At 43.4% G+C, this 20498-nt stretch overlaps 1 long non-coding RNA gene across 1 annotated transcript; it reads left to right on the top strand.

Moving 5' to 3' along the window:
* The first annotated feature begins 17809 nt into the window (after window positions 1–17809).
* On the top strand, window positions 17810–20295 carry LOC308526692. The gene is made up of 2 exons (XR_013996570.1): window positions 17810–18196; window positions 19420–20295. It is a non-coding gene; the product is annotated as an uncharacterized lncRNA (long non-coding RNA).
* The last annotated feature ends 203 nt before the right edge of the window (window positions 20296–20498 follow it).

The following is a 20498-nucleotide window of genomic DNA, read 5'->3' as shown; positions in this document are numbered from 1 at the left end:
GCTGTTCAGTCATTTGGTTGTCCCTCACTAACCCCCCTGCCAGCCTTGTCACCCCACGCAGCCTGCTGTTTGGTCGTTACTGTTATTATGACAGCATCCCAGCAATTAGCATATTTCTATTATTAGTATAGATAAATATATACACTAATTTTGTAAGAAAATGACCAAAACAAATTTTATACCACATTGATATTAAATCATTTGTTTCTAAGCTATCTATCCACTTTTGGAGTTGGTTAAGCATGATATATTTGTATAAGCAAATCCCATTCTTATGTTTATCTTTGATATATTTACATACTCAAGCCTTCTACTATATAAACACTTTGGGTATTCTTAGTTTTAATGTCCACACATTAGAGGACAGTGTTACTGTACACTGTACAGTAACTGATTGAGGAGGGAGTGGCCTGAAGGGGACAGAGCAGGGAAAATGGGAGTGGCGAGAAATAATTTCTTTCAGCTTTCCAATGTCTCCCATTTCTAACTTACCCTCAACATGAAAGAGTACATATTGTATACTCCATTTATATGAAGTTCAAAGACAAGCAAAAGCAATCTATAACAAAAACAGGCAATATGAACCAGCCTCTGGGTGAGAATGTCTGGGAAGGAGCATGAGAATTTTCTGGGATGAAGATAGTGTTCTCTGTTCTGACAGTGTTGCTGTCAAATATATTCGTCAAAACTCTTCAAACTAATACACTTAGGTTCTGTACATTCTAACATATAAAATTAATCCTACATTTTTTAAAAAAAGAAAGTGGCTGCTTTCTTTCCACAGAGGTCTGTAACCAACAATAATAAAATTAGAAGGCTCAGGGGAAAAATTAAAATAGTTTTAAAAAAGAAAGATTGAGGGAACATGACAATTACCCAGCTCAGTAAAAAGAGAGTCCCGTGTGTTACATTCATTACTAACAGCACCTAGCACATAGCAGAATTTAATAATCTGTTTTATACATAAAACTGTAAGTATAAAAGAACTATACAAAATATCAGAGAACTATGCCAAAGACATTAAGAATTTAGACATGAAAAAAATGCATTTAACTATCTTTTAGATAAGAAATTCTTTATAACTTTAAGGTACAGCAGCTTCTAGCTAATTAAAGTTTATTTTCAAAATATTTTTTTAGTTTGATGTCAATCATTTTTCTTTCTATCCTATTGATAACTCACTATACAAAAAAAAAATACTGCATTTTCATTAAACAATAAGCCTATTCAAGAGTTATCACCTTGTGGTGGGCAGAATAATGGCTCTCCAAAGAGGCTGCAACCTAATCCCTGAGACCCTCCTGGGTTACGTGGCAAAGCAGAATTTAGGTTGCTAATCACTGCTCTTATCATAGGGAGATCATCCTAGATTATCTGGATTGGCTTAAGAACAGGCTTTTAAAAAAATGTAGAAGAAAAGAAAAAAGGGGGGAGGGGACATCTACAATACTTTCAACAACAAAGATAAATTAAAAAATAAGAAAATAAAAACTTGGAACCAGAAAATGATTTTTAAAAATGCCAGAGAGATGGAAGTTTGAGAAAGAATTGGCTCAATGTTGCTTGCTCCAAGATGGAGTCATCATAAGCCAAGAACTGCAGACATTCTAGAAGCTGAAAAAGGCCAGGAAGCAGTTCTCCCTCAGAACCTCCACAGCAGCCCCCCAAAACCTGGATGTTAGCCCATGAGACCTATTTAGTACCTCTGACCTCCATAACTGTAAAATAATACATTTGTGTATAAATAAATATTCATAAATATTTATTACAACACTGGAAAAGTAGGAAAGTATAAATATCCTAAATGCTTATCAACAGAAGGGTTAAAGAAAACACAGTATGTGCATATTATTGAATAGCAAGTACTAAGCAGTTAGAGTTCTATTTACATGTACGCCCACGTAAAAACCTTCTGAACGCGTTAAAGAGAAAAAAGCAGGTTTTAGAAAATAGCGTGACCACATTCTTGACAATAACAGTCTCCATGGCAAAATCACATACAAAATAAAACTTTTTCTCTATACCTGTAAGTATGTACATGAATTTATTAAGAAGTTAGGATGTGAACATAACATTGACATGGAGAGAATGGAATCATCAGAGAACTGAAAATGAGTTTCATTTTATCTGAATTATCTAAATTTCACAGAAATGGATTCATATTTCTTCTACAATTAAAAAAAAGAGGACTTGCAGTTAAAGATGACTGCCTAATCAAATTTATCAATCTCTGTGCAGATCAAACATCCTCCTAAAATCACTAAAAATGTATTTTTTAAAAGGGAATCTATATATATAAAAGCCTAAGCAACCCTTAGGACTGGCTGGTAGCTATGATGCACACTGACCACCAGGGGGCAGATGCTCAACGCAGAAGCTGTCCCCTGGTGGTCAGTGCACTCCCGCAGCAAATCTCCCGCAGTCCCTCCCCCTGGCCGGCTGGCCAACCTCCCGCGATCCCTCGCTCTGGCTGGGAACCAGCCACATCTCACGGTCTCTCCCCCGAGCTGGCCAACCTCCTGCGGTCCCTCCCCCTGGTCGGCCGGCCCCAAATGGCCCGATCACTAGCCAGGCTGAGGGACCCCACCCATGCATGAATTCGTGCACTGGGCCTCTAGTAAGCCTATAAAAACAGAGAAAATGAAAAACAAACAAAAAAAGCAATACCACTAGACTATTAAAATAAATGACTAGTAACTTTAATTGCAGAACTAGGAAAGCAAAGAAGGAACCTAATTTACACCAAGCACAAGAATTGGCAGGCAGAAAAGAGGCCTAAAAACAGAAATATTCACTGCATGTTGTGTAAGAAGTAGAGCTTCTCAGCTGTCCTCCCTGACTTCAAGCAAGTAGGCAACTGTTCCTCCACAATGCTGGCATTAGACTCTGTTATTGGGAGAGGGCAAGGTTTTTGTACTTGGGGACAACAGAAATATCTAATGGCAGAGGCACCTATTGAATATGATAACTAAATAAATGAAGGGACCATACTGAGTGTTATGACTCTCAACTTCTCATTTTGTTCCTAAACCCTGGTATTAAAAAAAAAAAAAAAAAAAAGTATGTTTTCCAGGCCAAAAAAAAAAAAAAAAGGAGAAAAGCCGTATTGGAAAATATGACTAGACCAAGAAAAAAGACAGTAATTTAACATGGGTGACCCTACATCCACAGAGAGCTTCCAATCAGCTTTGTTAGTGCCTTAATTTACTTAAAGTATAAGTAATCAGCCATGATCACTAAACATTTGAAGAACCAAACCAATGACTGAAAACAATGACAAAGAGCATCTGGGAAGAAACTGAGTAAAAAAGGAGAAAAAAACATTTATACATACATATACACACATAAGTACACATCATTAATATTCTTAGAAAAAAATTAAGCCCATAAAAAGAAGAAAAGAATCTATGAAAAAAAAACCCACAATTTTTTTTAAAGCTCTTGGAAATTAAAAAATTATAGAAACAAACAAAAATCCACTAAACTGCTAGTGATAAAAGTTGGGGGAATCCCCTGAAAAGAACAAAAAGCAAAGACATTAAAGAAAGAAGATAGGAGAGAAACAAGATGGCGGCACAGGTAAACACCGGAGAATGCTGCCTCGCACAACCACTTCAAAAATACAACTAAAAGACGGAACGGACATCACCCAGAACCACAGGAAAGCTGGCTGAGGGGAAATTCTTCAACTAGAAGGAAAAAGAACAGCATACCGAGACTCAGAGTGCCAGGAGCCAGTCCATCCTTGCTGTTTCAAGGGACCTGGCATATATGGCATACTGTTCTTAATGTGTTTGCTCACCTTCTTGGCACTATGTGTTTTAACCAAGGTCACCTCTCTGAGAAAGGTTGTTTCCCCAGGTAGAGATTTTCCCCTGAAGTTAGGGAGGGAATAAAACCCCTTAACTAAGTGCCAGGCAGGTAATTAATCACTTTAACTATGAACAATCATGCTTAAGCTACATAATCTTTACTCCCTGGAATGGAGATAAGAAACGCCCTAACCTTTGGAATAGAGATTGATAGGATTGGAATCAACTGGTATAAATACAGATGTAATAAGACAACAGGACACAGAACCTAGACACAGAACCTAGAGACAGAAGAACTTCGCTGGAGAGAACATGGCAAAAGATCCCGGACAGAAACTGGCCACAGAACCTAGAGACAGAACCTAGCGAGAGAACCTGGCTGAAGAACCTAGAGACAGAACCTGGCTACAGAACCTGGATAGAACATGGCAAGAGAACCTAGCGAGGGAACATGGCTATAGAACCTGGCTGGAGAACCTAGCAAGAGAACATGGACACAGAACCTGGCTGGAGATCCTAACCAGAACTTGGCTAGAGATCCTGGCTAGGCTGCTGATCAACTGAACGCTGTCTCCATGTCATTCCTTCTTCACCGACCCCATCCACACCTTTGGGGACCCATGGACCTGCTGGGGTTGGACCCCAGCATCAGAGGAGGCGCAGTGCGGAAAATACAAAGGTGTGGAGGTGCGCGCAGAGCAGGCTGGTAGCTGAGGGCGCGGTTGTCATTTTCAATCGGGAGGGAGGCAAGAGCCCTGAACTCCAGTTCTGGGCGAGTCTCTAGGGACCCAGACTCAAACGGGAGAAGCGGGACTGTCGGAACGCGAGGGCAGCTTTCTCTCCGAGGTTTGCAATGGTTGCTGGGACTCTGAGAGGCAGAACCCCTGGGGACAGGACTGAGAGCAGCCATAACTGCTCGCTCCGCCCTTTTGATCCCGTGCGACCTGCCCCACCCAAGCCCTGCACAGAGCCATTTGCCGGATAGCCTCAGGCAAAGGCTAGATTAGCACCTCCCAGAGGACAGTTTTCCCACTGCAGACACAGCTGACTCTCACAGCCAGTTGGCCTGGAGGTTAAATCCCCCCAGTATTAACTACAACAATCAAGGCTTAACTACAACAAGACTGCGCACAAAGACCACTAGGGGGTGCACCAAGGAAGCATAAAAAATGCGGAGACAAAGAAACAGGACAAAATTGTCAATGGAAGATATAGAGTTCAGAACCACACTTTTAAGGTCTCTCAAGAACTGTCTAGAAGCCGCCGATAAACTTAATGAGATCTACAAGAAATCTAATGAGACCCTCGATGCTATGATAAAGAACCAACTAGAAATTAAGCATACACAGACTGAAATAAAGAATACTATACAGACTCCAACAGCAGACCAGAGGAGCGCAAGAATCAAGTTAAAGATTTGAAATACGAAGAAGCAAAAAACACCAAACCGGAAAAGCAAAATGAAAAAAGAATCTGAAAATACGAAGATAGTGTAAGGAGCCTCTGGGACAGCTTCAAGAGTACCAACATCAGAATTATAGGGGTGCCAGAAGATGAGAGAGAGCAAGATATTGAAAACCTATTTGAAGAAATGACAGAAAACTTCCCCTACCTGGTGAAAGAAATAGACTTACAAGTCCAGGAAGCACGGAGAACCCCAAACAAAAGGAATCCAAAGAGGACCACACCAAGACACATCATCATTAAAATGCCAAGAGCAAAAGACAAAGAGAGAATCTTAAAAGCAGCAAGAGAAAGAAACTCAGTTACCTACAAGGGACTACCGATACAACTGTCAGCTGATTTCTCAACAGAAACTTTGCAGGCCAGAAGGGAGTGGCAAGAAATATTCAAAGTGACGAATGCCAAGAACCTACAACCAAGATTACTTTATCCAGCAAAGCTATCATTCAGAATTGAAGGTCAGATAAAGAGCTTCACAGATAAGGAAAAGCTAAAGGAGTTCATCACCACCAAACCAGTATTATATGAAATGCTGAAAGGTATTCTTTAAGAAGAGGAAGAAGAAAAAGGGAAAGATACTAATTATGAACAACAAATATGCATCTATCAACAAGTAAATCTAAGAATCAAGTGAATAAATAATCTGATGAACAGAATGAACTGTTGATTATAATAGAATCAGGGATATAGAAAGGGAATGGACTGACTATTCTTGGGGGGGAAAGGGGTGTGGGAGATGCGGGAAGAGACTGGACAAAAATCGTGCACCTATGGATGAAGACAGTGGGTGGGAGTGAGGGCGGAGGGTGGGGTGGGAACTGGAAGGAGGGGAGTTATGGGGGGAAAAAAGAGGAACAAATGTAATAATCTGAACAATAAAGATTTAATAAAAAAAAAAAAAAGAAAGAAACTAAAGGAACAACTCTGAATAAGGCAAGATGGTGGCAGTAAACAGTGGGAGTTACTAAGGAATTGAGATTTCAAGGTGACAGGATGCACTGTGTCTGAAGAAGTGCTATGATGGGTAAGAAAGCTAGAGAATTCCAAATCCAGACCTTAGAGCTCTGAGATTAGAGGGTCTAAAAGCCCCAGCAAATGTAGTGAATTGCTTTACCAAATGCCAAGTCATCCAGGTTGCCTGAGATACAGGAAGTCATACAGTAACTATAAGAATGCTAAGTTTTGCAGATTCTGCCCTGGAGAAGTAGCACACACTTACGCACTTAACTGACCAGCCTTAACTTCTTTCCAACCATCACAACCATCTCCAACCACCAACACAGCACATTCAGAATGATTAAGAATATCTTATAGCACATTCAAATAGTTATAAAAGAAGAGCTATTAAACACAGCATAATTTTATTTCTAAGACAATTTTATAATTGTCCCCATTTGTACAGTTCACATTATATCTATTTGCTTTGGTTCAAAATTCAGTTTACGTATGTTTTCTTCATGCAAATAAAACATTTCTTTTTGGAGCAGTAAGTTTTTATATATGATTTAAATAAACAATTATTTGGTGATCAATAACCTTGTTATCAAATACATTTTGAAGAACAGTTTTTGCCATATGGCTAGCACAGTAAATGTGCTATAAAACATAATTCAAATATTCAGGGGAGACTCTTAGAAATAAAACACATATAAAAATAATAACTAAAACTAAGATTTTCAATTATTTTTGCAAAATCTGAGAAGTTGAGAAGAGGAAAGTACATGGTCTTCCTGAAGAGGAGGATGTGAAGTGGCGTATGAGTCTTGAACGCTTTCATTTTTGATAGAGAGGTTCAAGTGTTAGTTAAAAATATATGGAATAATGTACCTATGTAAATTTCTTTAATCCTCAAAAATTTACAAATCAAGTATTCTTACCCTAATCTTAGAGATGAGAAAATAAGGTATAAGGTATAAAGAAGTTAAGTAACTTATTTAAGATGTAAACAGACTCAACCCAGGAAACTTGACCTGAAGACCCAAGCTCTTCCCCATGTTAACAGGATGCAGCCTGCACACAGGCATCCCATCTCCTGTGCTCAGTGACTGATCTCTGGATCGGCACATGGCTTAAAGCAGTGGTTCTCAACCTTCTGGCCCTTTAAATACAGTTCCTCATGTTGTGACCCAACCATAAAATTATTTTCGTTGCTACTTCATAACTGTAATGTTGTCACTGTTATGAGTCGTCATGTAAATATCTGATATGCAGGATGGTCTTAGGCGACCCCTGTGAAAGGGTCGTTCGACCGCCAAAGGGGTCTCGACCCACAGGTTGAGAACCACTGGCTTAAAGTGTGCAAATCAGAGTCCTTCTGTTGGAGAGGGTGCAAAATGCTCCCTTCAGGCCTCCCAGATCACAGGTGGAAGAAAGTAGCGATGGCCTGCAGGCCACCAGCTTAAAGAAGGTCTAAAGAACTCAATAGAAAAGGACAAAACTAGATAAAACGCCAAAGGAGACCAGGCAGTGGGTGTGGGTACACTCAGAACTGCTACATTTCAGTTCCAGGAACCCTGGTTCCTCCACTTGTTCCTTCAATTCCTGAGCTACCTTTAGGTCCTAATAATTTGAGACTATATAGTGTTTGTCCACTTAATGCTATTTTGAGCTGTGTTTCTATCATTTGCAACTGAAAAAGCCTTAAGATTCTCTGACCACAATGCAATACTAAAAATAACAAACAGTAAATTTACCACCTACAAATGTTAAAGTGACACTTAAAAAAATGCACTAAGAAGAAAAATATAAAATTAACTTTACAAATGAGAAAGAAACTAAGGGTTAAGAGCAGAGGTAATGAAATAAAAATAATAAAACTGGTAAAATTTATTGTTCAAACCAAGAGCTTAGAAACAAATTACATTCCAACAAAAATTAGGATATACATGATGGTCAGAATTTATTAAATTCAAATGATGAAATGTACTTACTCTTCTTTAACATAGTAAGTTTCTTTATTGTTAAAAAAAAAAAAAAAAGAGCACTGAATAGAATAATGGTTCTGACAGACATTACTCAAAATGCAACTAACTACCCATGAAAGCAGGAACATATATCTTATTTCTTCCGACAGTGCATGGCAAAGTAGTTCTCATTAAATATTTGAGTAAATTTTGGAATACTGGGTAGTCATTTTAAAAATCATGTGATAGCCCGGCTAGCATAGCTCAGTGGTGGAGTATCGACCTATGAACCAAGAGGTAACAGTTCAATTCCCGGTCAGGGCACATGCCTCCTCGGTTGCAGGCTCGATCCTCACTGTGGGGCATGCAAGAGGAAGCTGATCAATGATCAAAATTTGTGGAATACAGCTAATGCAATTTTTGGAGGAAAATTTATAACTTTAAAGTCTTACATTAGAATATCAAAAATGTATAAAATCAAAAGATATATAGAATGAATGCCCCACATTTTGAATCTAAAACAAATGTGTGCACACGCGTGTGTGGACACAGTGTGGGGCAAAAGTAGGTTTACATAGTTGTGAGTACATGAAACTGTTTATTCTTGCATTGTTACGTATTATTGTATTATTTTCCATTCAAAACAACTTAACCTGCTTTTGCTCCTTCCTGTACATCTGTACCCATATCTATGAAAAATAGACATCAATATTTTTATTCTAGTGGTCAGATTACAAGTGATTTTCAATTAGTTATGTTTGCTATTTTTGTATTTTAATTTACTCTAATGAACAAATACTTTTATAATTAAAAAAAACATTTCAAACAAATTATTTTCCTTGTGTTTCAATTCTAATTTCTGCCCTCCTACTCTGCCTGTCTCTTCCAGTTCTTGCTCCCCAGAATTCCATGCTTGCTCTTTAACTTATAGCCATCCCTAGTAATCTTATTCACTTTTTGGCTTCACTTACCATCTGCAAATCAACGATTTCTCAATTTTTTTATAGTGTCCCAAATTAAAGACTCATATTTCCTTCCTGTTTAAGGATGCTTTTAGATGGAAATCCTATAGCCACTCAAGTTAAACAGGACTAAAAGAACTCATTATCATTTCTAAAACTTGCTCGTTTCTGCTTTGACATCACTATGCACTCAGGTTTGCAATCCTATCAATTAATTCTACCTTAGAAATCTCAATCAAATTCAACTTTTCCTCTCCCTCACCAATGCCATGATTTCAATTTAAGCATCCACCAACTATATTCTAAAAAAGTTCTAGCTTATCTTCCTGCTACCATTCTCCCCTCCTAACAAGCAATTTAATTGTGTTGTATACAGCTTTCAAGGCTGAGCACTGTACTTCTCAGGAAGCTGCCACCCACATTAACTGACTATAATGGTACCCTTGGCCTGATCATGACTTACCCTGCTTTTAAACTTGGTAGGATTAAACAACTCAAGAGTACTATAAAATCCTTCTGCAACTGGTCCAAACCTATTTTTCAAGTTTCATGTTCTTATCATTCCTCCTTAAAATCCAGAGACATTTAAATCTTTAGTACACCCTATCAAAATCTGAGGCATTTGTGAGTGCTTCCTTGAATCTGTAGTATCCTTTCTGCATAAAACTTCTAAATGCCTCAAAACAGTTCAAATGTTACCTTGCTCTATGAAGTAGTCTTTCACTGCCCTAGACAATGATACCCTACAAAGCACTGTTACTAGTCCTATTATTGCACTTGTTACAGTATATAACAGTCTCAACCCAGAGCTGAGCAAGACCAGGAAGAAGCCCCATATTAGTACCCCTAACAACACAACGCCCAGCCCTGAAGGGGATCAACTCCTGTTTACTGAACTAACACCACACACATCATTACTTTTTCAAAGTAAATAAAAACTGAGTTTGAAATTAGAACAGGTGTATGTTTAGCTGGTCAATCTAAGTCTATAATCAATGTGGCAGACAGACTAGGTTGCCCACACTGATTCCTGTCTTTCTGTCTTGAGTGTGAATAGGACCAGTGAATTGCTTTTAACCAATGGGCTATGTGTGATCACTTCTACATCCTAGCCAATTGGTCGGCAAACTCATTAGTCAACAGAGCCAAATATCAACAGTACAACGATTGAAATTTCTTTTGAGAGCCAAATTTTTTAAACTTAAACTATATAGGTAGGTACATTGTTATTAACTTCATCAGGGTACTCCTAAGCTGGCCTTTGCTAAAAAATGTCCTCAATCTAATTGAGGTATGTTCGCTGAGGTCGACCCCTTCCAACTCTCCCATCCACACTCGTCTTGTATACTTGTTTCGTCTATCTTTTGTCACCCACGTGCGATTTGCGGACGCGACTAGCACTAACCACTGCACAATGAGACTGCTGACTGACTGGCTCACTCAACTCGTGCATGAATCACGCGCGCCTCCCCCGCGCTGCGTATCCTGCGGCCCGCCTGCCTGCGTCTCCCGTCGCCTGACCAACCAACATCCCCCACTTCTTCTAATGCCACTTCTTCAAAACAGACTCGCCCAGGCCAAAAACCGACTTCTGCGCATGGGCCACGAAGTTTCAGTCACACTGTACGTGCTAGCCTGCACATGGTATTTTGTGGAAGAGCCACACTCAAGGGGCCAAAGAGCCGCATGTGGCTCGCGAGCCGCGGTTTGCAGACCACTGTCCTAGCCTATATAATAAAAGCCTAATATGCTAAGTGTCTGACTGTTCGACCAGTCGCTATGATGCTCACTGACCACCAGGGGGCAGATGTTCCAACAGGTTGGTTAGCTTGCTGCTGGGGTCCAACCAATCGGGACTGGGTGAGATGGGCCGGACACACCTGGAGCCCCTCCCACAGTCCCTTCCTGGCCCCAACTGTGCACCAGTGGGGTTCCCTCGGCCTAACCCATGCTCTCTCACAATCTGGGACCCCTCGGGGGATGTCAGAGAGCCAGTTTTGACCTGATCCCCACAGGCCAGCCCAAGGAATCCCACCGGTGCATAGGCCTTTACTATTCACATAAGAGTGCAGCACCAGCCCATCCTGCTAGGCACTCTTCTTTGCCGTCTTTGAAGAAGCAAGCTGTCCTGAGCTTTAAAACTATGAGGAAATGAGTGCTACCAACAACCTGAGGGAGAGAGGGAGCTTGGAAGCAGACACAATCCCCATTGAGTCTCTAGATAACAATCCAAGTTCTGGCCAACACCTTAATTATATTCTTGCAGAGGACCCAAGTTAAGCTGCACCCAGACTCTTAACCCATAGAAACTATGAGATAAATAAATATGTGCTGTTTTAGGCAGCTAAACTTATAGTAATCCTATATAATAAAAGGCTAATAAGCTAAGTGTCCAATTGACCAGTAGGCCGTTCAAAAATACAAAGCATAATCCTATCTAATAAAAGACATAAAGGATAATTAACTGTACCTCTGCTATGCTTCCCATTGGCTAATCAGGGCGATATGCAAATTAACTGCCAACAAAGATGGCAGCCAGCAGCCACGCAGGTGAAGTGAACATGAGGCTTGCTTGCTCCAATGATGGAGGAAGCCAAGGTTCCCCACCTGCCGCGGCTCAGCTCTGAGCTCCAGAAGCAACAAAGTTTCAATTAAGGAAGCTAAACAAACCCCAAATACCTGCTTTCAGCCGGCCACAGCCTCAGAGCTGGGAGCGCCAGTGACAGCAACAGAGTTTCAATTATAGAAGGTAAATAAATCCCAGAATTATAAAAAGAAAAAAAGGAGAGGCTGGGAGCTTCAGTCGCCCGCCAGCCTGAAAACGGCCCTCAGCCCCTCACCCAGACTGGCCAGGCACCCCAGTGGGGACCCCCACCCTAAAGGGGGTGTGGCCAGCCTGAAAACAGCCATCAGCCCCTCATCCAGGCTGGCCAGGCACCCCAGTGGGGACCCCCACCCTGAAGGGGGTGTGACCAGCTGCAAACAGCCATCAGCCCCTCACCCAGGCTGGCCACGCACCCAAGCGGGACCCCCACCCTGATCCGGGACACCCTTCAAGGCAAACCAGTTGGCCCCCACCCGTGCACCAGGCCTCTATCCTATATAGTAAAAGGGTAATGTGCAAACTGACCCTAACAGCAGAAGGACTGGGAATGACTGGTCACTATGACACACACTGACCACTAGGGGGCAGACGCTTAATGCAGGAGCTGCCCTCTGGTGGTCAGTGCGCTCTCACATGGGGGAGCTCTGCTCAGCCACAAGCCAGGCTGATGGCTGCCAGTACAGCGGTGGTGGTGGGAGCCTCTCCTGCCTCCTCAGCAGCGCTAAGGATGTCCGACTGCAGCTTAGGCCTGCTCCCCGTTGGCAAGTGGACATCCCCCGAGGGCTGCCAGGCTGCCAGAGGGATGTCTGATTGCCATCTTAGGCCCAATCCCCCAGGGAGCAGGCCTAAGCCAGCAAGTGGTCATCCCCCGAGGTGTCCCAGACTGCGAGAGGGCACAGGCCAGGCTGAGGGACCCAACCCCCAGTGCACAAATTTTTGTGCACTGGGCCTCTAGTATGCTAATAATATGCTAAGGCTGCTCAACGGCTCACTATGATGTGCACTGACCACCAGGGGGCAGACAGTCAACTGGTTGACCAGTCATTATGATGTACACTGACCACAAGGGGGCAGACGCTCCGCTGGTAGGTTAGCTTGCTGCTGGGGTCTGGCTGATCAGGACTGAGAAAGACAGGCTGGACAAGCCCTGGAGCCCTCCCGCGTCCCTCCCTAGCCCCAGTCGTGCACTGGTGGGGTCCCTCTGCCTGGCCTGTACCCTCTTGCAATCTGGGACCCCTCGGGGGATGTCAGAGAGCCAGTTTCGGCCCAATCCTGCAGGCCAGGCTGAGGGACCCACTGGTGCACGAATTCATGCACTGGGCCTCTAGTTTATTAATAAGCATCACACAAACACAAGGTATGTTTGAACCTTTTATTCATACAAAGGGATGTTTTCCCCAATTTCTAAACTGTTAAATAAGTATAAAAAAAAATTCATTAGTTAATGCCAGTCAAGTACATGCAAAATTAAAACATTTAGGAAGTACTTTGCTACATAAAGCAGTTCCTATACTTCTCTTTTAACCCATTTACTAAATATACCCATTTGTACTTATACCCAGTATATGAAATAAGTATAACATTAAGGCAATCCTCCTTATAGAGGAGGTACAAGCTGGTATCGAATTAATGTTATTGGTAACCAGAAAATAAATAGGAACCTACTTACTAATTACCAGGGAAAACAATCAAGTTGAAGGGGGCAAGAGGACTTGCTGGAGACACTATCTATTGGTGAAACAGCAGAGCTTAGTGCAGGGGTGGGCAAACTTTTTGACTCGAGGGCCACAATGGGTTCTTACACTGGACTGGAGGGCCGGAACAAAAGCATGGATGGAGTGTTTGTGTGAACTAATATAAATTCAAAGTAAACATCATTACATAAAAGGGTACGGTCTTTATTTTTTTTTTAGTTTTATTCATTTCAAACGTGGGCCATAGTTTGCCCACGGCTGGCTTAGTGGCTTAGCAGCCAGCAGAGCATCAAAAGTACATAGGTCAGGCAGCTCCTATCAGATGATGTTCAGTGCAACACAAACCACTCCTCCCTCCAGCCCACCTTGCAATTTCAAAACATTCCCAAAGCCGAAACTTAGCATGACAGAGTCCACACTTTGGCATTAAAAAAAGCATAAAACACAAGGTATCTCCTACAGAGTTTAAAGAATGTGGAATTACAAGTGAGAAACACGAATCTCCAGACTTGTTTTTTGGGGGGTGATGAGTTGTCATTAGACATGTCATTTTCTTCTGTCACACCCCATAAAAGTCTTCAATTGAATAAAAGAACATTCAAGAATAGGAAGTAAGTTAACCACAATAAATCCACATCTGTCTTAAAGATTAAGATAAATAAATCTGCCTATAAACACAGATTTTATTTAACATATTCAGTTTTAAGAGATAACCCACATTCCTTCAATATAAAGAAGCTTGTTTCTTAGATAACAGGTGGCACCTGAATTACAATCAGCCTACTGAAATACTCAGGGGCACACCACACCCAAACAAACTCAAGCCAATCAAGAAGTAAAAGCAATCCAGTCCCACCGGTTAATTGTCTAGATTAATTCATTTTACATTTTCACTCTCAGTCTCATGAATATTTTATGAGAAATCCACGTAATTTCTTTAGAAGTAATCTCTATTCACTGGTGTATTTTTATAGTCCAATTTACCTCCCTCATCCTTGCTGGATCTTAAAGACTGGATCATTACCACCCATAATAATTACCTTTATGAACATAAGCAACTTGACAGGAGAAAAAAATGTAGACATAAAATAAAGCCAAAAAAATCCTGTGAGATACCACTAAATTTTTAAATATTAGACTATACCCTTAAGACCTGTTATAAACAAAGGTGACAGACAAGAGAAGGCTTTTGTTCACTTTAATACTATTAAACTCAGCAGTCTGAAACTAACAACAACACAAGAAAAACCTATCTCACCTAAAAACTCCTGTACGGTCCAGCCAATGTGGCTCAGTGGTTGAGTGTTGACCCATGAACCAGAAGGTTTTGGTTTGATTCCCAATCAGGGCACATGCCCAGGTTTCGGGCTCTGTCTCCACTAGCGGGCATGCAGCGGGGACAGATGATCAATGATTCTCTCTCATCATTGATGTTTCTACCCCTCTCTCCCTCTCCCATCCTCTCTGAAATAAATAAAAATATATTTAACAAAAACAAACAAAAAACACACCTGTTTGTATTATAATAATATTCTGATGTTTTATCCAACAACTCAGTTCTAGGAAATTTCTGTAAACTAAAGCATCTGGATTAAGCACCTCTACAAGTTCTCTCCAGACGGAAAGAATTAAAAGAGTGTACATCACCAAAATACGTTTCCAAAAAAGAGTAAAACAAACCAACACAGAACACCTCATTTAATTTGGTAATTCATTATGATGAAACCAGAAACAATTCACCTTGCTAGACTACCAAATTTTAAAAAACAAACAAACAGTATTGGTTTAAGTTTTCCTTTTCTATAAATTACCTGACAGCCCATAAGAGAATAATTCTGAATCTTTTAGTATCAAATTTTCTTATTAGGAGATGTTATTAATACAAACATCAGTTAAAATAAGTTTTATAAAATTACAGTAATAAATTTCCACTAATTCAGAAATATTCCTTTACTCATTATTCAGATGGAGTTACTTTTATACATGCACATTTGTACACTTTGTAACTGAATAAACATATTAATTCTATAATACATACTAAAAATTAAATCAATGTGAAGTATAGTCAAGTCTAATTTCTAAATAAGAATTATCATCTGGCTCCCTAAACCTCGGGATAATGAGAAATACTGTTCTATAAAGTTCCCCTGACAAACTCATCCACTGAAATAGAGATAAAAATCTCATTGAAGCAAATGTCATTGGAAAGATTCGGTTTTACATGTATATTCTATCTTCTGGTCTCAACTAGGACTTAAGGTACAAGCACTTTGCAAGTCTTTCAAGAATCCTTCTAAATGCATAGAAGATAAAGTTAATTGCATACAACAGATGCCTTAGTCATTAGGACTCATTCTCTACAAAGACCTAATTAAGAAAGACTGCCACAAGTTCCTGGCTGTTTTGCTGCTAGACCCAATTACCCTAACCACAAAAGTACTAAAAGAACTAAATGCAAAAATCTAGGGACTTAGATAAGAAAATAGATAAATGCTTTACCTCTCTAACTTTCAGCAACTCAGTCTTTTTCATTTGCTAATTTACTATGACTTAATAGCATGGGTGTCAACTATTTGTCCTCTGCTCTGAATGGAATGTATTTACTTTAAGAAAATAAACCCATACAGGTATACCGACTCTTTGTTAAAGGATATCAGCCCTAAAAAAAAAAAGAATGAAGACAGTAATCAGTATACCAAAGAAATAAGAACTTTAACTTGACAAGCCTTTTCCTACTTCCCCTTCTTTAGCAAGCTTTAAATATACATCTTTTGATGATCATAACTGCTAAATACAAGTTTTCACTTAAAAAAGAAATATTTTTAAAAACCAGCTTATCTTTTATTATTGCACTAATCTCCCATTCTCAAGAAACTGTCTTTTGCTATTCCTCCATGTGGTGACTACAGTACCTTCAACTGCATTAATTATAATCAAATCAAAGGAAGGAAAACACTAGTTCTTTAACTAAAACAAGTATTTTTTTAACTGGCCCAGTTTTAGGAAGCATTAAGTACTTCTATTTACACAGCAAAATGACTTTATAACAAGTAATTAAAATAAGGTAAAGAGTTGTTCTATACTGAATGTGCAAAGCAGTACTGAAAAGATGGGAATGTCGTGTTTAGTTTTTCCATTTTTAATTTATGCCAACGTGAAGGTGGACAGTACAGAACATCAGCACAGATAGCTAAATTACATTACTGGGCATCCCACTTTACCAACTGCTTACTCAAATGTCTCACGTTTATAAACATGAATACAAAGGGCACAAAAATGGAGGGGATGGTGTGTGCAGTTATCTGTGCTCAACTGTGAATGTTCTATCAAGATACATAATGCAATGAGATGGGAATGTTTACCCTCTACACTGTATCTCTACAGCATCTCTAGAACCTACAGTATCTCTAACCAGATAACTCTTTTCCCCCGCCCCCGTGAACTGGGAGGAGAGGGGTGTCTTGATGCATTTACTATAACTGTTTTGAGGTAGAGATGATCACCATAAAACATAATTGAACAATTCAAACTCATTTTCCTCAAATCAAGTGCACCCTTCCTCCCGTTCCTACATAAAGACACATCACTTAGCTACTAAAAATTTCCATTCCTCACAAGTGACTTTTCCTGAACTCAAGTCAACACTGCTTTGCGCGGCGCCCAGGCTTTCGACTGACTGCACCTTGTGGGCAGAGAGTTGTGATTATTACTAATTCGTCTCCTTAAACTCTTTTCCATTTTTTTTTTTAATGCTGTCCCGATTAAGCAGGACTCACATTAACCAGTATCTAAAGTAGACGTTTACTGGGGTGAAAAATACACTTTCCATTAATACATCCATCCCACTGCCGTGTGCACAGTAGGTGGGACTATTTGCAAACTTAAGAATTAGTTTTATATACATTAACCACCATCCAAAGGAGGTAATTCCCTCCATTTTCAAACACTCATGTTGATTCGAGACCCTCTGACTTTTGGCCTTTAGAAACTGCTCACCACCCGAGTCCCAAGAAAGAACCACATTTAGCAACGGGTCTTCTGACTTCCTGACACCCAAACCCACAAGCGCCAGGGCTGCTGCGTCGGTTCGTTATAAAACACTGTTTGCGCCTTTCGCCTTCCGGGGAGAGCCAGGGCTTTCCGCCCCGGGGCGCCGCTGGGAGGGGAGGGTCACGCGTTTGCAAAGCAAACACCGGGGTCTGGCCGAGCGGCGTCCCGGGGGTTAAGTGGCGGCTCTCCTCCCCGGAGGCTGAGCCGGCCGGCGGCGCTCAGGCTGAAGGAGAAAAGAAGGTAAAAATAAACGCCGCCGCGGCCCACGTGCCGCCGCGGGAGCGGGGAGGGAGGGAGGGAGGGGAGAAGGGGGCCGTACCTCCAAACAAGTGCGGCGAGAGGTGAGCTGGGAGCGAGCCGATGACCAGGCGCGGCCCGCCCGGGCCCCCGCCCGCCGGCCGGTCCCTGCCGCCGCCGCCGCCGCCGCCGTCCTCCGGGCTGCTGTGCACCGAGTCCTGCGAGCCGTACTGGCCGCTGCTGCTGCTGGGGATGCTGAGGGAGGACTGCGCGGCGCGGGCCCCCGACGCCACGGTGCCCACGGCCCCGCCGAGAGAGCGGCTGCGCGGGGCCGCCGAGGCCGCCGCGGCGCCGCCCGAGGCGCTGGGCTGGTGCGCGCCCGGCACCTGAGCCGGAAGCCTCCCGGCGGCCGCGGCCCGCGCCCCTCCGCCGCCGGCGGTCCCGTTGGCCCCTCCGCCGCTGCTGGAGGGTAAGTCGGAGCCCGAATACGCGCGGGTGCGGCCGTTAGCAGCGGCCGGGCCGCTCTGCTTGGCGCCCATGTCCGCCCTGCCCCGGGCCGGGCCCGCGCGCAGCGCCCGGAGCGCCGGGAGGGCGGGAGCGAGCGCGGGAGCGAGAGGGCAGGGCCGAGGCGCCGCGGCCGGCCCACCGGGAAGCCCGCACGTCCAGGGCCGCTTCCCGGCGCCCCGAGGGGCGGTCGGCGCGCTCTTCTGCTGGTGGACGGCGGGCGCGGGAGACGCGGAGAGGCGGGTAGGGAGAAGGCCCGGGCTCCGGCGGGCGCCGCTCGCTCGCTCCGGCGGGAAGGGCGGCTCAGGTGGCCGTCCGGCTGCCGCTGGTTTCGGTTCTGCTGCGCCGCGACGGGCTGCTGCCGCTCTCTGCCGCCGCCGCCGTGCTCTGCGCCGCGGGCCTCGGCACCGCCTCCTCCCGGGCAGCCCCTGCTACCGCCGCCATCCTCCTGCTCGCACGGCGGCTCGCGGGTGAGTGGGAGGCGCCCGCCCAGACTCCGCCGGGGCCACCTTCCTCCTCCCCCAGCCGCCTAGCTGTTATTAACGGAGAAAGAGGAAAAACGGGTGGCGCGTGAGGGGAGGATGGAGAGGAGGAAAGGACGGCGCGCGCTTCCCGGCAACCGCCGCCGCGCTGCCCCAGTGAAGGAGGGGCGAGGGGTGGGGGGCGGTGTGGCCCGCGAGGGTGGGGGCCCCGGAGGGGAGGAGGCGGCCGGGCCTGGAGCCGGAAGGCCGAGGAGCCTCGCGGGTCCGGGGTGAGCCCGGGCCCGTGTGTTTGGGTCGCGCGCGGTGACCCCGCCCCCTCGTGCCGCCCGGCGGATTGGCTCCAGCCGTTCTGGCCCCGCCTTTTCCAGCCTTGGCCTTCGCGCCCCGGCCCCGCCCCGATAAGGTACTGCGGTGTGGTAGGTGCTGCCTCCCGAGGACCCGGTGATGGACAGGTCGCAGGCCCCGCCCTCCCCCGGAGCGCGCCCTCTCCACCGAGGGGCCCGTGCGGATTGGAGGGATTTAGCTCCTCCGGGCACCAACCAAAAGGCGGCCCCTCCTCCCGCACGTGGCCATCCGATGCAGTGTGTCCCCTTCACCTTTTCCCGGCTGGAAATGGCAGTGTCCTGTCCCCCGGGCCAATCAGTTTAGGTGGGTGTTAAATTCCTTGTTGATGTTATTAAATGAGTGTGTCTTTTATTTGAAACAGAAGGTCAGCAATGCTGATGATAAAAACTAAGAGCAGTGGAAACAAAAGAAACAAGAAGGCGGCAGAAGGCAACTTAATCTGAATTAGCCCTATCCGATCAAACACTCCAACCCCGGAGGAAGCGCACTGTTGGAGGAACTAAAGAATAATCCAGCCTGACCTTCAGTTGCAGGACAAGAACTGTGGTGCCGAGAAAGCTGCACCCGATTTCAGAGACCCCAGGGTCTAGGTCTGGGACCAAATTAAGTTACTGTAGTGAGCAAGTTATTTTGCCTTTTTTGACTCTGTTAGTGTTTTAAACACCTTTGTACAGTTTACTTGGCACTATAAACGTGAATTCTGAAGTGTATAAACTGCTTTCTTCCCAAAACGCCAACTTATTGAGATTAGTTTCCTTTCTGGGATATTTGAATATAAATCCCTAGGGCACTTGCAGCTTAAAAATCCGATAATTTACCTAAAATTGAATTTTTAAAATTTATTTTTATTGATTTCAGAGAGGAAGGGAGAAGAGGAGAGAGAGAAACATCAACGATGAGAGAGAATCATTGATCAGCTGCCTCCTGCATGCCCCCTACTGGGGATCCAGCTAGCAAGTCCCAGGCATGTGCCCAGACTGGGAATGGAACTGTGACCTCCTGGTTCATAGGTCCATGCTCCACTGCGCCACACCCACTGGGCAAGAATGGAACTTATTAAAATTACCAGCCCACTCCTGTGACCTAGTATCTTGGTAGTAGAACCTGGTCTGCATGTCCAGTGGCCAGCCTGCTCTAACCCTCCCCTTTTGAAAATGCCTAAAGTGTTCTCTATGTGAAAATAATAGCAACTGGGATTTTTGTACAAACTACAGAAATAAATACTTTGTCTTTTTTCCATGCTTGTAATGTCATTTATGTAATGATTTTCATCACTCTTTGAAGTATGAGAATCAAGTTTTTAAACAGAAGTGAATAAATACAAGAATAAACTTAACGTCCTCACAACTATAAACCTACTTTTGCCCACCCCGTATATACATTGTGTATATGTGTGTAAATATATCAGAGATACCAGTGAAATATATATCTCTAAGTACA

Source organism: Myotis nattereri (assembly GCF_964212035.1).
Source record: "Myotis nattereri genome assembly, chromosome: 11".
NCBI classification, from domain to species: Eukaryota; Metazoa; Chordata; class Mammalia; order Chiroptera; family Vespertilionidae; genus Myotis; species Myotis nattereri.
The sequence above is the reverse complement of the archived record's forward strand: the minus strand, read 5'-3'. Positions and strand labels throughout refer to the sequence as shown.